Below are 15,684 nucleotides of genomic sequence, written 5' to 3' on the forward strand. Positions count from 1 at the left end.
ACGAAGACCGACGGCAGGGCCAAAACCCATGGAACTCTTTTCGGATACCACCTCGTCGTGTGCGGTCGGTCAAATTACACCCTCCACCTAACTCCCGAACCCCTGGTCTGATCTGGGGGATTTTTGGATATGTTAGTCACCCAGATCAGGGCTACCAGGGGGTACCCCCAGGATTATTGTAACTGCTTGTTTTGGGGTACATTCAGAACTCGGGGAAAACTACAGTATGTATAATGGGATTAAGTGTCATACTGAGGGGAGGAGATGTGTGGGAGGTAACTGTTATATTATTGGGTACTGTACTGATTAAGGTGAATCCCTCCCTTGCATGGGAGAATGCTTTATAAGGAGACTGTGTGGATTAAAAGTCAGTTCTGCTCCTGATGCTGTGTGTCGTCCAGTCATTGGGATCTGTATGGGGATATTCGTGGATTACTTTATTTGCTGGAATTACTGCTTCATGGTGTGTTTACTACTTGTTCCTAAGCCTCACTGGGATCTATAGTGGAGTTAACCTGTGGAATATCAGGCCTCCGCTACAAATGGCTTATTAGGTTGGGCATAGATGTTCTTCTACTAGGTGAAAGCAGTAGGACTTCAATCCTAGTAGATGTTCCAGACCATAGTAAAATATTATTTATTCCTACCGGGTTAAAGGAGCATTTTGTATAAACATACATTTTTCTTAAAGGGAAACTCTAGTGCCAGGAAAACAATCCGTTTTCCTGGCACTGGAGGGTCCCTCTCCCTCCCACCCACCAATCCCCAGTTACTGAAGGGGTGAAAACACCTTCAGTCACTTACCTGAGGCAGCGGCGATGTCCCTCGTCGCTGCCTCCTCCTCCGCACCGCTCCTCCCTATGATTCAGTCGGTCGGTGGGCGAGACTGATCCCGCCCACCGGCCGAGGAGACCTAATGCGCATGCGCGGCAATGCCGCGCATGCGCATTAGCGCTCCCCATAGGACAGCATTGAAAAAGATTTTCAATGCTTTCCTATGGGGAAATGAGCGATTCTTGCTACAAATCAGGAAGTGACCTCTAGTGGCTGTCTAGAAGACAGCCACTAGAGCTGGAGTTACCCTTGCAAGGTAATTATTGCAGTTTATAAAAAACTGCAATAATTACACTTGCAGGGTTAAGGGTAATGGGAGTCGGCATCCAGACCACTCCAATGGGCAAAAGTGGTCTGGGTGCCTGGAGTGTCCCTTTAAGAAATTGAGAACGGTTTCCTTAAAGGGTGACATTAGATTTTTTTTTTTTCTTTACGACAATTGATAACATATAAGGATGCATTAGAAACATGTATAGATCTTTGCTGCATTTTTTTGGTCTACACCAGCCTGCAAAATTGATTAATCATCTTTTCTCTTAAACCAATAATCCCAAATGGTTTTAGCTATACATTGTGAACTATTAAACTTAACCCTGTTGCCTAGGCAACTCTTCTTTTTGTACTTGTGGACACTCTGTATAAATACCTGCTACTTAATTATCAGCAATGTTTCTTAAAGATACTCTGTCTTTTCTCTGTATTCCATTAATATATAATGTTAGTGAAATATTCATATTGACTGTTTTGCCAACGTAATGATATCATAAGTCAAGGTACGGGACTACTTTATCTCACGGGCAAACCTATGGTCTTAAAAGTTGAACAACAGCATTAATATGCTATCCCAGGTTTGTTAAAACTCAGCAGGTGTTGCTTGAGGTCTCGTGGATCCTCCATAGATCTCCATGTTGTTATTTAACGCAGATGGATGTAGCTGCGTGGAAAAACTTCAGGTAAGTACATCTACCTACTCTCTTTGCCACCAAAGAGGAAATGTGTCCTTTGCAAAATATGCAAAGATTCCAAAAGGGACCGATCCACCTGAAGTATGTTTGCGTTCCCCTTTTTTTTGTGCCGTTAATAGACTTGTGTTCCTTTCTATGTGCATTACATGCCTGAATAAAATACGTCTGTTTCAGTACGTTGAATACAGGCTTGTCCTCCACACTGGGATTTATTCATTAAAGTAGAAATTGTGGAGATTTGTAGAAAAAACATTTGAGAAGTATGTCCTTGACATTTAACCATAATCCCCAGTTTAGTAAATAAATCTCCAAAGTTCTTGATTTACAACCCCCACGCAGCCCCTCCACCCCACCCATGACTACTAAATAGAATTTAATGTAGTGCCTAATCAAGGCATTACCTGTTTCACAACAAATGTAAAGCAATTTACTAAATCTATAACTAAACACATTATTAAGGCAAACTTCCTTAAGATTAGTTTTCCGAGAATATAAAACATGGTGTCTTTAAAGGACCACTATAGGCATCAAGATCTGTCAATGCGGTCTGGGTGCAGTATCCCTGTAGATTTAGTAGATATGGTAAGGTTTATATTGCAAGACTTTTTGACAGAATTTGATTGGAGGAGCGTGATACTTCCCCACGCATGCACTTCTCAGCCCCAATGGTTCTCTGTGAGAAGCATTCAGTGGGATGAGAATGTGGAAAGAATCGGCTTGCTGGCAAAGAAGGAGGCAAAGTGGGCAGCTGCACCGGTGATCTCTCGGTGCTGGAAAGGAGGTGATAAAATATATTTAACTTAAAATTTTCTACAGAGAAAAGCCAAAAAGGAATTGGGGACACACCTGAAACATTGGTTGGTTTTAGTAAGTTGGAATTAGTGTAGCACCCACCAATATTGGGGTACTGTGAAGTAGTGGTGGGTTTAACACAATAGGGCCATATGGTAGAACTGAATCACAATATTTATTTGCCGAGATATGCAATTTTAGGTATCCTTGTAGAATATAGAAATGTATTTTTATGAGTGTGCTGTTCCTTAATCTGTAAGAGGTCACTTTAATAGAAGGGAACTTATAGTCCTGCCCCCAACCCCCCAAAAAATAAAAATAAACCCAAATGTTATTTTAGGGCTTATAAGGCCCCCTTAGCAGTAAGCAAACTTCAGAGATAAGTTAATAGCTGGTCCCTCTGTCTGTCAGAGATTGAGACAATTTGTAGGGGGATCCTTATTATCTATTATAGGAAAAGACATTAAGGGTCAGGCAAACACTAGTGGGGTTATTCCCAACAATTTATGAGGATTTCAAAAGGAATTTAAAATGTTAGACCAATATAGCTAAACTTCTCCAAGTCATGAAGACCTGCTCCTTTAACTATGTGTTCCCATTTGAATATTATGGCCTGACGTATGAAATTCACATTTCTGAGATAACCCTGTATGTTTTTAGTCAATTCTGCCTTGGATCAAACTTAATTTAATCAAACGCTTGATAAGGAAGGGACATTTATTGTGTTTTTATGTCGTATTATTCGATCAGATCCATTAGACTGATTATTTTTTTTTTAATTAATAAATATTTGTTTGATTAATAAACATGTCACTTGTTACAATTGAACCTAATTCTAAACGAATTTTAATGTTGGCTTAGATACGTGAATTGTCATCAATTCTTCCACAAATGGCAATAGCTTCTCTTCCATCTTAATGAATTCAGGATTACAGGAAAAAAAAAGAACCTTCAACATTTCTTTGGAAAATATATAGCTTGTTGTCTCGTTATTTTTTTACATTGAAAGAAAAATAGGATATTTGATTTAAGGTATAATTTGAAACATGTGGGCGTATATTACTGTCTGCTGCTGGTGAAATGATGCTCGCTGTTTCCAGTACAGACGGTTTCTTTAATGGGCATGCAGTTTACTTGCATTATAAAGCATTCTTAATTTTGGGAGCTGTCCCTAGCAATTTGTCTTCGAGTATGGTTTTTGTCCTTAATCACATATTGTTTGCAAACAGAGTAACATTGTTTATCAGATGATGAAGTGGAATTGTATTTTACATTGCTTCTACAATAAGACTTTTTATGTTTGAATTTTCATTTGGCATAGATTACCATATACTTGTCTGGGCAGGGGATATGTTTGCAGGGTACTTATCTTGGTCTAAGTACATGGTATTCTAAATAGGATACTTGTGCTCAAGAAAGCCTTTTATTAAAGTATGAATGTGATACCCATTGCATGCTGAAAACGGGCATTGTATTCTAATAGTGTGAATGGCTTCTACCTGCCCTTTCATGTGACACATGGAATGCTTTGAAAATAACATATGACATTTTGTATTTGTTTTAACTTCAGTGGGTAGTTTTATACCGTGCTACTTTAATTACCTTTGTAAAGCTTTAAGCATGCCTCACCCTTCTGTCAGTCCCTACATTGGCTTCCTAAAAATATAGAGCCCAATTTCTCGAGAGCTGCACCGTTCCTGTGGAACTCGCTTCCCTCCTCCGTTAGATGCTCACCCAGTCTCCACTCCTTAAAAAAATCATTAAAAACCCACGTTTTTTTAAAAGCGTATCAATTAAACTGTTAATAGCTTCCGACTGATTCCTCTTCTGCAACTGTCATTAGTCTAATACTATCCTTACCTTTTTTGTGTCATTTTACCCCACTCCCTCTAGCATGTAAGCTCATTGAGCAGGGCCCTCAACCCCTCTGTTCCTGTGTGTCCAACTTGTCTGGTTACAACTACATGTCTGTTCGTCCACCCATTGTAAAGCGCTGCGGAATTTGTTGGCGCTATATAAATAACATAATAATAATAATAATATTTCTAACAATACTGTTTTTGTTTTTGTTTTGTTTTTTAAACTATAATCCATAAAAATATTATGTCCTGATACTATTTTACATGTTTTGCTAAATGCCAAAATTAGCAAAAGGAGGTAAATGTAAGGTAGATGTGCTTATTATTTAATTCTTTATTGTTTTCACCATGTATTTTAGAAAGATCTCAACATTCACATCATATACAGCGACTATCAGTTGTCCATATAGCACACATATAGATTTATTTATTGAACTGGTCCTTGGTTATGAACAGTCATAATTCAAAGAACGGAATCGTAATTGGTAACCCCTAAAAGGCTTGTTTAAAAACCAAAGAAATATACCAGACTTAATTTCTCTATGTTAGAAGTTGCTCTCATATAACAGAGAGCACTCACATGCTGCTCCAGTACCCAGCACAGAACCCAGACCAGCTGGTATCCATACAGCAAAGTAAACCCAACAGCCACTCACCACCCATATCATCCTTAATTATATTATTTATAAAATACGGCTACTTGCATTATCAATTTTTTAAACTCTGTATTATTTGACTTCAAAGTTATATATAGCATTTCCACTCCAATCTACAGATCTATACGGAACCTCAACCATGGCAAAATTTATCGAAGTTAAAGTATTTCTAGATGGGGCCTTGTGAGAAGAATGCAGTCACTGGGGATGGTGACTGTGTACAAGAATATTTAATGACATTGAGTTGATCTGGCATGTTACTATGCTTATCCCTCTCCCAGGGTACTAAAAATTAAACATGTGGGTAAATTCTTAGTGTGTGATAGTTGGGGCACCAGGCGTTCAACAATGGCCATTTTCTTTTTTTTTTTATTCACCATGTGCTACCCACGCCCATTGTTGTTAAAATTGAGTTACAAATGTTAGAAGTGAATTGGTCTTCTTTTTATTAAGTTTAATGTGTCCCAACCTGTTGGGCTGTGTGTTGGATCAGTGTGACTGTTTAAAAGATTAGACCAAAGGTGGTCAATTGATAAAGGATGCATCACTGGAGTTGCAATTGTACAACCGCTAGGAATTTACCTTTGTCGATTTGTTTGTATGCGTGTAGCGTGTAGCGTGTAGGTTTTTTTTGTTTTTGTTTTTTGGTGGGGTGGATGGGATGATGGGAATTGGTGCAAGATACATAAAAAGTATTATTTGAATGTTTCCTTTCAAGTATATCAGCTACGAAAATCTGTCTACTATTTTTGACCAACAATTTTAAATTTGCACGTCAATGCCCATTAAGTGAGTGAACACCAAAAGTCCACACAATGGATAATCTGGTGTTTGTGTGTGCGTTCGAGCATTGCTTTGTCTACCCATGTACAGTGATAATACAGCACGTAGAACAGGGGTCTCAAACTCTGCCCCCCCAGATGTTGATGACCTACAACTCCCAGAATTCATTGAAAGCAAAAGATGGACAGAGAATCATGGGAGTTGCAGTTTGGAAACATCTGTGGTGCCAGAGTTTGAGATGCCCGATGTAGAGGCTCAGAGCACATTCCAATCACATGCTGTTAATTTGCATGATCTATAAGGTATCTTTCTGTGACCTTGCATTAATGTCATCTATTAAAATTGTAACTCAATGGCTCAATGACACACCGTCTGCTTTCATTATATAATCCTATATAATCTCGTATTTTTATAAATACGATATTTAATGTAAATAATAGTATATCATTCCTGGTCATTTTCGTGGCAGTGAGCATTCATTTTATAGTTGATCATTTAGACGTGACTGAAATGTTAATGCTTAAAATAAAAATAAAAAAACACACACATTGTGTCCCTGTTGGATTAACCATTTATTTGGAATTCCCTGTGTTTACAGGACTAACTGCAGAATAGAATGTTCTCTGTGAACTAAACTGCAAATAGAACATATTTTAATTGAAATGTAATTTGCAACCTACATTCAAATTAGACACGTAAATCTGCAAATATATATATAGATTTATGACATATGCTTTTTCTTGTTTTCTTGCATAACTGTGAAAGGAGATACATCTTGTTGAAAGAATTTTCACCTAATGCTAAACGTAGATTTTTTTTATTTTATTTGCTTAAAATTTTTTTTTTTGAAACGTAACCTGATTGAGAGGTATTTTTACTTTTTCCAGTATCTTTGTATTTTGAATCAATAAAGGAACACTGTAGGGTCAGTTACACAAACATGTATTCCTTACCTTCTAGTGCTCTAACCACCATATAGCCGCCCTTTGACTCCCTAAATATAGTAAAATTTCACTTGTCTGTCTTGCTTGGGATACCTGTTCTAAGCAGGATACGTTTGTTTGTTTATTTATTTATTTATTTATCAAAAAAATAACCAGGATGGATACATTGAGATTTTTCAAGTATGTCCTGGGTTCAGAAAACATTGCGTTGTTACAATAGACAAAAAAAAAAAACAATATTAAAAAAAAAAATACAATATACAAACTATATATATATATATATATATATATATATATATATATATATAATCAACCATGACAGGTGTATTCTGTGCTGAGGTATATTATTGCCATAGATCTCTTAAAGGATTTTAGAATGAATGAAGATTTGATTTTGTCCCTGAGGTTATTCTAGAATTGTGGTGCTCTGTAATGAGGATCGAGACACTTTATTTTTATATTGCGGTATGCTAAATATCATGCTGGTACTTAATCTGAGGTTTTAGGAGGTGGGGACAGCTGGGGAGAGCATTTATACATTACAGAATATTTGTGGGAGGAGCAGGGAGACCAGAGGTGGGTGTAATACTTGCAAAGCTGAGGACGTGGTGGCTCTGGAATACATCAGTGATATATGATGTATTCATTGTAATTTGGGTCGATTTTACATAATTTAAAAAAATACACAACAAGTTCACTTTAAGCACCAGCCAGACCTTTTTGGACAAAATATGGGATGCTCCACCCTTTATGGTGACCAGCTACAGGCCTCAATTCAAGTCATTAGTCATGTCTCAAAAGTACTTACCACTTCCATCATGCCAGTAGATGGTGTGTTTTTTTATGTTTGTTTTTTTTTGCTTTTGGGTAGAGTTTAAAATTTGCTATTGTGCAAAATGGAGATACTGACAAAACCTGGACTTTTGGTGGTCCTTGAGGACTGGAATCGGAGAACACTGTTTAAGAAAACCCCATCTCCTCCCGGGACCACTTGCTGCTCTCGACTCATGTCAGAGGCCCCGTCCTGGTCACATTTTACACTGGATGGTGACTAGGATCCCTTGTAGTGTAGATGCCACAGCATTTGAATCACTTATACCCATGTTCCACACGGATTAACATGAACATAGTGGTACAGAAGCATTAGCCTGAGCAACATGGGGCAGCTGAGGTTGACTGAGAGTGTCAGCCCATTGTTTGTATGAATTGGTATGGTTTGAAGGAATGGTGTGATCTCTGCCTTAGCCATATCCCCAGTGGGGCCCAGGACTCTGTGTGGTCAGGGACCTGGTAAAAGGTGTTTTAACAGTGAATGCAAAGAGAGTACTGGCACTATAACCAATTCAATGAGGACATCATCAGGATAATATTCTAATGAATGCATGGAGTAATATTGGTGAGCATCTACATTTTTGCGAGTTTATGTTTTGGCCTTGAATTGTTAATCTGATTATAGATTGTCTGTCTCTCTCTCAAATACATTTTCATTTAACCCTTCTGGTGTACTTTTATCAGAGGGCTATTCAAGAGTTCAATTAATTTAAGGGGAAAAAAACAAACAACCCCCCCCCCCCCCCAAAAAAAAACCAAAAACCAAAAAAACGCTAACTTGTCTGAATTATTTAATTTCTCTTTTAAATTAAAATGTTTTTAAAAAAATATTCTAACTCCCTGTTTAGTGAATAACCCTTAGTGTTTGTTTTGTGTAGAGCTGACTACGTGGATATCTCACAGTAGGCAGTTCAGTAATGTTAACTTTCTGGGCGGATTGTGTACTGTGTAAACATAACTCGGATTCAAGCGAATATCTTTTTATGTTTTTTAACTTTTTAATTTTTCTTTTTGTTTTCAATTTTTCTTTCACAGTAAAACAAATTTGCCTTGATCTTGTGTGATTTTTAACTTTTGCATCCTTTATTTAATGCAGGAATTGTTTGCTTGTAGGCATGGCTATCGCACTAAACAAGACTCACGCCAGACGTTATTACATTATCAGATACTGTACTCATTCCTTACCAGAGAATTTTTGTTTTCTGTGTAGTGAAGACTGAGTGTGCCAGAATAATACACACAAATAACTAACTCCCTGATAGTAATCTTGACCTGTTAATAACTAATAACAGAGCAACTCTTATAAGAAACCAGTTTTTAGCGATCCTTTGTGAAAATAGAATGTCCTCATTTGATGGCAGTAAGTAATCAGAGTATAATGCAGACATGACATTGATCCTTACGGGGTTAAGTTTACCTCTGTTCTTTTTTTTTTTTTTTTTTTTTTAATGTATCATGTTATATAGAGATGCTATTTGGCATCACATTTTTTTTTCATTTTTTCTTTTCCTCTTACTCAATATATATCCGTCTTTGTTTCCAAAATAAATATTTCTGCAATGACTCATACATTTCTAATCCCTTTATTTCAAGTGGAAATTTTAGAAGTGCTCTCCTAATTGTAAGAGACGATTTAACCCAATCCGGGCATGAAGGTAATCAAATCATTACTATGTATCATGACCATCCTGGATTGATGGAAGTTAATATTCCTTTAAAAAAAAATAAAAAAAAAATAATATACATAATTTATTTCGTAAACTATTAAAACTAGCAATCACTAAAGTATTATTTAAAAAATTGTTAAAAGCGCTTTTGTATGACATATTGAATGACGTTATTACCATATAAATTGATCTATGAAAATCGTAGATATCAATTGTTTGGACTGTCTTATCGTATCCATTATTTGAAATGTATTATACACGTGTTGAGAAAGTATAATATATATATACATACATATATTATATATATAGCCGTAGTGGACATAATGTAAAATTTAAGGGAAAAGAGATGAATTTTCAGCATATTTTAATGCATTGTGTGACAGAGCTCCCGTACTCCCATCGAGTACCTACACCAAGTCCGCCTCCACACTGCAGACTCTGGAATACTTCAAAAACGATTGCCGAAGCCTGACTGGGGTCTCTCCGAAGCTCGTCCACCCGACCAGGCTGCCGCTCTCCTTCCAGGCAGGTATTCCCATCTCTGCCTGTAATATGTAATAAGTAAAAAGGCATTTGAGGCTCTTTTGACTTTGTCCCATACTACAGGGATCATGTAGCCAGCCAACAGGTCCGAAGACTCTGTTACCAGGATTCCTGAACAAATTATACTCAGGACACACAATTCCAAAAGTAGGCTTTACCAACTAGTCCTTAAGCATGTGGGAAAACCATAAAAATATAAACAACTTTCATAATGTGAATAACAAGCGACATAATAAGGCCTCAAATATATATAACATAATTACAACGTTCCAAACTATGGGAAAACAGAGCTATGTAGATGCAACTTGTCAGTTTTTACAATATAGCAATTTGCATATTGTGATTATGCCAACAATGCATTTTTTAATTTCACCAACAGACAGCAATGAAGAGGCATCAAAAAACAATTCCAGGCCAAGGCCTATAGTTGGTGCTAAGGAGGCTGATCCTGCTCTCAGACCTCTCCACTGTATTTAGAGAGTGTGGATTTTCCTACAAGTTAAGGTGACATGCCCCTGCTACCAATCAGGAAGTTAAAGGCCTCAAACATCCAATTTTCGATCTATGAGGCACTTGAATGGAAACTTTGTGTCTATTTGCACTTGACTAAACACAGATTATCATCCCCACTAAATTCACATTTTGAGTATGTGTTGGCTGTTGCCATATGTGTAAAATGGATTGTGGCAAATGTATAGCTACACTGGTCATAGTAGTTGCCGGGCTTCTTCCTCTACGTTAGAGATGAGATAAAGCTAAACTACTTATTTTCAGTTTTAGTGCAGCAACAAACATATACATTAAATTATAGAGGATTTATGGATGGACTTAGCGTACGCCTTTAGTTTTCCTTTATAATTTCTTATTATAGATCGATGTCCTCACATTTATAAATTTTTCTGTAAACACCTAATCTGCTGGGCTTCACAGATGAGCTATTGTACAAGTGGGCTTCTGTCCCCCAGTATGTTCTTAATTATAGCTGCGTGTGCATGCACGTACATACACAGGTCAACAGATACTGACACATATATACACTCTCTCTCTCTCTCTCTCTCTCTCTCTCCTACTACTTATTGAACTTCTGAAGAAAACCTAATCAGTGCATAACAATGACAAGAAATCCATGAAATGGGATTTATTTCACTTTGTATCTGCTAACTTTCTCAATAGCAGTAGTTGTTTGCAGTCATAGTCTTTCTATTTGTGCTTCTTCCAGTAGAGAGGACTGTAATTCTGGCTGATTTTTAGAAGATGATTCTTTGATTTGAATGGACCCAGTCCTTCTTAATCTATTCATAAATAACATTGAATATCTCATGGCCACGGGTCATGGCAGATAATCAATGGTTCAGGTGATGTTCCAATTGAGGTTTGTCAAAAAGATTATTAATCTTCAAGACTGATAATGCAGAGAAACCGCTTGTGAATAGCTGTTCCAGTGTATTTACACTTTATACGTATATCTGAAGGGGATTCTTGCTGCTTCTTGGCAATTCCTGCAGACCTCTCTCTTGTTTTGCCACTTTTCACAAATCCGAAGCACTTCGGAAATTCGGACCAATGTAACATAGTTACATAGTCACATAGCTGAAAAGAGACTTGTGTCCATCAAGTTCAGCCCTCCTCACATATGTTTTTGCTGTTGATCCAAAAGAAGGCAACAAACCTAGTCTGAAGCGCTTCCAATTTTGCAACAAACTAGGAAAAAATTCCTTCTTGACCCCAAAATAGCAGTCAGATGTCTCCTTGGATCAAGCAGCCATTACCCCACTAACTAGAAATTATATCCCTGTAAGTTATGTTTTTGGAAGTATTTATCCAATTGCATTTTAAACATCTGTATAGACTCTGACAAAACCACCTCTTCAGGCAGAGAATTCCATATCATTATTGCTCTTACTGTAAAAAAACTTTTCTTTGCCTTAGATGAAATCTCCTTTCTTCCAGCCTAAATGTGTGACCTTGTGTCCTATGTATACCCCTGTTTATGAATAGATTTCCAGATAAAGGTTTGTACTGGCCCCGAATATATTTGTATAATGTTATCATATCCCCTCTCAGGCGCCGTTTTTCCAAACTCATTTGGCTCGTATCGACACTTCCGAATTTCGGCTCTTTGAAACTTTGGCACTTCGGCACGTCTGACATTCATAAGCATACGAATGTCCGAATTTCACAAAATTCGTCAAAATGTGCATTCGGAATGAAACGAATTGCACATGTCTACCAGATACCTTACACAAAGCTTTAAAACTATACATTGAGCTGTAAGATTACGCTAGCAAAATTAAAGATAATTGTTGTTGTTTTTTTTTGTTTGTTTATTTTTTTTTCAATTTCTTCATTTCACAATCCATGAAGCTTGAATATTTTTTTTAGTATGCACACTATGAAATTATTATTATTAATATTTTGGTTTTGTGATGCTAAGTGGGATAACCTCAAAAAATACTTCCCTTGGTGGGTTTATATATTCAAGCAGATCTAGGCTCATTTCGTGTCCAGGTAAAAAATTATATTTTTTGTAATTTATATATATATCTATATCTATATCTCAAAAGCTAAGTTTGGCACTCTACCTATAAATATAAAAAAAAGTCTTCTTCCAGGGCGCAAACCCGTGCATATATGTGTGTGTGTGTGTGTGTGTGTGTATATATATATATATATATATATATATATATATTATATATTCTATATGGAAAATGATACAAAGGTACACTCCTGGACTAAATAATGTTTTTTTTTCCAATTTATTGTGCAAAAAAGAACAACCAACGTTTCGACCTATTCAGGTCTTTCTCAAGAACCATCTTGAGAATGACCTGAATAGGTCGAAACGTTGGTCATTCTTTTTTGCACAATAAATTTGAAAAAAACTTTATTTAGTCCAGGAGTGCACCTTTGTAATAAATATATATATATATATATATATAATCACAATGTATATATATAATCTGTATCATATATATATATATATATATATATATATATATATATATATATATATATATATATATATATATATATATATATATATATATATATATATATATATAATCCCAATGTGGTTATGGTGGGTTAATTGAAGAAAAAGTAACAAGAGTGTTTGTGTAACATGCATGATTCATTATGAACTAGCAATGGAGCATGGTCCATATGGATAGGTGGTGTTGGAACCCCTCACCCTCTTTTTTTTTTTTGGTCACAAAAAAATATAAAATATATAGAATTTATTGGCATTGTATGCATTACTGATTACTGTGTATTACAAAAAACGTGTCTGTCATGATTATGTCTGCAGTTCCCATTCTCCCCTTTATTGGTGGCTGTAGATGCAGATGGTTTTGAACAGGGCATGACATCTCATGGAGTTTAAACTTTACTAGCCACCACTGGGAATGATGGGAATTTGTTTTGCCCATCCATAACTTTTCACTTTTCACTGCAGGTTCTTATCCTGTAAATCAAAAATTGTGCTTACCAAAATCCACAACAGGAAAACGCTACTTCAGTCCGCACCAATGGGAAAGAAAAAATTCTTCTTCCGCAGAATAACAAAGAGGGAGAGTGTTGGTTGGGGGTGGGAGGACACTCTGGGTAGCTTTTACCAATTATGCCCACAATCAGTGTCTCATTAAGCAGGATGCCAGTGGGCAAGGTAAAAGTTGGTGGGCAGGTGATATAATTCTGTCTGCAGTGCACCAAGAATTGGCAGGTCATGCAGGTGTGATGGCTTGCCAGGCTGCCTGTCAATCACACAGGCCAGACCACTAAGGGTGGACCATGGAGATAGCACTGTTTCAGCACTCTCTGCAGGGTCCTACTTGCCTGAACAGATTACAAGGGTGTCTAATGATGAGTTTACACTTTTTGGGGGGGGGGGCTGGGGGAAAGACAGTTCCCTGGAAACCCTCTAGGTTAGAGTAGTGTTAGTGTAGGAATAATGCTGGGTTAGGGATAGGGAAGGGCTAAAGTTTCAGGTGGATGGATAGGAGTACAGTTAGAGTTCCTGTAAGAATTGGGTTAGGGGTAGGGTCAGTTTAGGGTTTTTGGAAGGTTTACTTAAGGGTTATTGTTAACTGGCACAAATTAATTCAGATCCTACATGTATTAGGCATTTAACAATCAAGACAAAAAAAAAATATCAAGTTTGAGTTCTTTCTCTTTTGTTGCATTTGACGTGTAAAAATTATCAAAACTGTGAAAATAAATACTCCCTCCTCCACCTCCCCCCCCCCCATTTTTAATATTTCTCTCATACTTAATGTTGTGCTAGGTATACATGATTTTTTTTATAAGAAAATCATTATGTCCTTTAAAAAACAATACAAAATATGTGTGAGTGCACTTAAAGAGAAAGATGTATTGTAAAAGGACCAGCACAAACTTGGAACAATAGGTGAAAATGAAGGCCTCCACACGCCATCTTTATTAAATATTAATCTATGTCAAATGAATCATGGATTGATAAGTCCAAGTTGATTAATATTTGATTAATATTTACTAAAGACAGCTTCCAGAGGTCCTAATTTTCACCCATTGTTCCAAGTTTGTGCCAGTCCTTTCTTCGATTTAAGTATCTGCTTAGCAATGACGTGGGAGACCATTTGACCAGAGCACCTGGAGATACCTGGGTGAGTGACTCAATGTTCTGCTTGTGTGTGGAATAGGTAGCCGGAACATTGTAAACTATTCATGTGTTTATTTCTTACTTAAATAGAAACCCTTACATTATTGTGAAACAAACCTACAGCACAAATACAATTCTACATTTTTTTATTTTTTTTTTAATTTATTTTTTTTAATTCAAATTGCCTCCATCCTTATCGGCTTAAATGAACGTGCATGCTTCATGTCTTAGTGTGTAGACTAACATTATGAGACATTTTACTGACTGATAGACACATATACGAATCTATGCCAAGTCTTGTTTAACCCACCAGTGTGTAGGATGCATTAAAAAAAAAAAAAAGAATTCCGATTTTAACACTTTTATTTTTAGAAATGTACTGATTTATAAAGACCTGTAACTGCTATATGTTACCAAAGATATATCTAATATTTAATGGTTTTGTATTTATTTATTTTTTTTTGCTTATTGCTCGGCTATTTCAGTACTTTTTTTTTTTTTTTTTGCCAAGTTATCATCATAAATATTTCAGAGTACATTCTAATAACATTCTGGATAAAAGATTTGCTATGCAGAATTTGCGGACTACGGGGGATATTTCTGTCAATACATTTCCACCTCTTGAGATTCTTGATAGATTGGCTGCCAATAAAGCGTCGGAGTACAGAAGGTGCAGAATTGCAGGGCAGCACAGTTGGGTGAGCTCCAAACACAAAATCCCAATTTTCTTCTGCAAGATTGGCTTATCAGAAGTATCAGTGTGAGTGATAAAGATTCCAGAGAAACAAAAATGTATAATATATAAAAATGGTTATTATTGAAGACTTTGTCAAGTTCCCTTTTAAAGATCACTTATTGGAAAAACAATGGTTTATTCATTCCCACAGTTAGAATAATAAAGTGCGTTCAAAGTTCCCTATATCTACAGGCCTTTTAATTAACTGATTAATTTAATTGGCAAGTCATATTGTAGTTGTTAACTACAAGGTGATATTCGATTGTGGAGCCAGAAGGGTTAATTGGTGCTCATGTCCAGTTGGATTCTCTCCCTTTGCCCCCTGATCTCATTAGACCTATGTTCAATTGTTAAAGTGAATCTTTATAATCTGTCTATGCTAGGTAGTTTAAAGGGAATTGGGGGGCTAACCCAGAATGCATTTCTCAGGAGTGGTGC

At 36.6% G+C, this 15,684-nt stretch overlaps 1 protein-coding gene across 7 annotated transcripts in view; it reads left to right on the forward strand.

The window, feature by feature from the left end:
- CADPS2 (calcium dependent secretion activator 2) overlaps positions 1-15,684 on the forward strand; it is a 416,067-nt gene that overhangs the window by 42,870 nt on the left and 357,513 nt on the right. The window lies entirely within an intron of this gene.

The sequence above is a fragment of the Pelobates fuscus genome, chromosome 3 (assembly GCF_036172605.1).
Source record: "Pelobates fuscus isolate aPelFus1 chromosome 3, aPelFus1.pri, whole genome shotgun sequence".
Taxonomy (NCBI): Eukaryota; Metazoa; Chordata; class Amphibia; order Anura; family Pelobatidae; genus Pelobates; species Pelobates fuscus.